Source organism: Pseudoliparis swirei, chromosome 23 (assembly GCF_029220125.1).
Source record: "Pseudoliparis swirei isolate HS2019 ecotype Mariana Trench chromosome 23, NWPU_hadal_v1, whole genome shotgun sequence".
In the NCBI taxonomy this organism is placed as follows: domain Eukaryota; kingdom Metazoa; phylum Chordata; class Actinopteri; order Perciformes; family Liparidae; genus Pseudoliparis; species Pseudoliparis swirei.
In genome coordinates this window covers 22,762,971-22,765,470 of record NC_079410.1, presented here as the reverse complement: position 1 = coordinate 22,765,470, position 2,500 = coordinate 22,762,971, and the positions used below count along the sequence as shown (strand labels likewise).

Here is a 2,500-nt window from a genome sequence, read left to right as displayed (position 1 = left end):
ACCTCCTCCTCCAGACCTCCTCCCTCCTCCAGACCTCCTCCTCCAGACCTCCTCCTCCTCCTCCTCCTCTCCTCCTCCTCCTCCTCCTCCTCCTCAGACTGACCTCCTCCTCCCTCCTCCTCCTCCTCCTCCTCCAGACCTCCTCCTCCTCCTCCTCCAGACCTCCTCCAGCCTCCTAGCTCCTCCTCCTCCTCCTCCTCCTCCTCCAGACCTCCTCCTCCCTCCTCCTCCTCCTCCAGACCTCCTCCTCCCCTCCTCCTCCTCCTCCTCCTCCTCCTCCTCCTCCTCCTCCTCCTCCAGACCTCCTCCTCCAGACCTCCTCCTCCCTCCTCCTCCTCCTCCTCCTCAGACCTCCTCCTCCAGACCTCCTCCTCCTCCTCCTCCTCCTCCAGACCTCCTCCTCCTCCTCCTCCTCAGACCTCCTCTCCTCCAGACCTCCTCCTCCTCCTCCTCCTCCTCTCATACCTCCTCCTCTCCGACCTCCTCCTCCTCCTCCTCCTCCTCCTCCTCCTCCTCCTCCTCCTCCTCCAGACTGACCTCCTCCTCTCCTCCTCCTCCTCCTCCTCCTCCTCCTCCCAGACCTCCTCCTCCTCCTCCTCCTCCTCCTCCCTCCTCCTCCTCCTCCTCCTCCAGACTCCTCCTCCTCCTCCTCCTCCTCCTCAGACCTCCTCCTCCACTCCTCCTCCTGCCTCCTCCTCCCAGACTGACCTCCTCCTCCTCCTCCCCTCCTCCTCCTCCAGACCTCCTCCTCCTCCTCCTCCTCCTCCTCCTCCTCCTCCCCCTCCTCCTCCTCCAGACCTCCTCTTCCTCCTCCCCCTCCTCCTCCTCCTCCTCCTCCTCCTCCTCCTCTCAGACTGACCTCCTCTCCAGACCTCCTCCTCCTCCTCCTCCTCCAGACTCCTCCTCCTCCTCCTCCTCCTCCTCCACCTCCTCCGTCCAGACCTCCTCCTCCTCCTCCTCCTCCTCCTCCTCCTCCTCCTCCAGACCTCCTCCCTCCAGACCTCCTCCTCCAGACCTCCTCCTCATGCTCCTCCTCCTCCTCAGACCTCCTGCTGCTTCCTCCTCCTCCTCCCTCCTCTCCTCCTCCAGACCTCCTCCTCCTCCTCCTCCTCAGACCTCCTCCTCCTCCTCCTCCTCCTCCTCCTCCTCCTCCTCTCAGACCTCCTCCTCCCCCTCCTCCTCCTCCTCCTCCTCCTCCAGACTGACCTCCTCCCCTCTCCTCCTCCTCCTCCTCGTCCTCCTCCTCCTCCTCCTCCTCCAGACCTCCTCCTCCAGATCTCCTCCTCCAGACCTCCTCCATCCGGACCTCCTCCTCCACTCCTCCCTCCTCCTCCTCCTCCTCCAGACCTCCTCCTCCAGACCTCCTCCCCCCACTCCTCCCTCCTCCAGACCTCCTCCCTCCAGACCTCCTCCTCCAGACCTCCTCCCTCCAGACCTCCTCCTCCAGACCTCCTCCTCCTCCTCCTCCTCCCTCCAGACCTCCTCCTCCACCTCCTCCTCCCAGACCTCCTCCTCCTCCTCCTCCTCCTCCTCCTCCAGACCTCCTCCCTCCAGACCTCCTCCTCCAGACCTCCTCCTCCAGACCTCCTCCTCCAGACCTCCTCCTCCAGACCTCCTCCTCCTCCTCCTCCTCCAGACCTCCTCGTAGCTCCTCCTCCTCCTCCTCCTCCTCCTCCTCCTCCTCCTCCTCCCAGGCTCCTCCTCCAGCTCCCTCTCCTCCTCCTCCTCCTCTCCTCCCTCCTCCTCCTCCTCCTCCTCCTCCTCTCCTCCTCCTCCTCCTCTCAGACCCTCTCCTCCTCCTCCTCCTCCTCCTCCTCCTCCTCCTCCTCCTCCTCCCAGACTGACCTCCTCCCCCTCTCCTCCTCCTCCTCCTCCTCCTCCTCCTCCTCCTCCAGACCTCCTCCTCTCCTCCTCCTCCTCCTCAGACTGACCTGGGCAGCTCCCCTCCCCTCCTCCCATTCCTCCTCCTCCTCCTCCTCAGACTCCTCCAGACCTCCTCCTCCTCCTCCTCCTCCTCCCTCCTCCTCCTCCTCTCCTCCTCCTCCTCCTCCTCCTCAGACTGACCTCCTCCTCCTCTCCTCCTCCTCCTCCTCCTCCTCCAGACTGACCTCCGTAGCTCCCCTCCTCCTCCTCCTCCTCCTCTCAGACTGACCTCCTCCCCTCCTCCTCCTCCTCCTCTCCTCCTCCAGTCCTCCTCCTCCAGACCTCCTCCCTCCAGACCTCCTCCTCGACCTCCTCCGTCCAGACCTCCTCCTCCAGACCTCCTCCTCCTCGACCTCCTCCCTCCAGACCTCCTCCTCCAGACCTCCTCCCCCCACTCCTCCCTCCTCCAGACCTCCTCCCCCCACTCCTCCCTCCTCCAGACCTCCTCCTCCTCCTCCTCCTCCTCCCAGACTCCTCCTCCCTCCTCCTCCTCCTCCTCCTCCTCCTCTCCTCCTCCTCCTCAGACCTCCTCCTCAGACTCCTCCTCAGACCTCCTCCTCCTCCTCCTCCTCAGACC

The 2,500-nt window shown here is 65.4% G+C and overlaps 1 pseudogene; it reads left to right on the top strand.

Annotated features, from left to right (window-relative positions):
• The first annotated feature begins 263 nt into the window (after positions 1–263).
• Positions 264–2,500, top strand: part of LOC130189211 (basic proline-rich protein-like) — a 4,419-nt pseudogene continuing 2,182 nt past the window's right edge.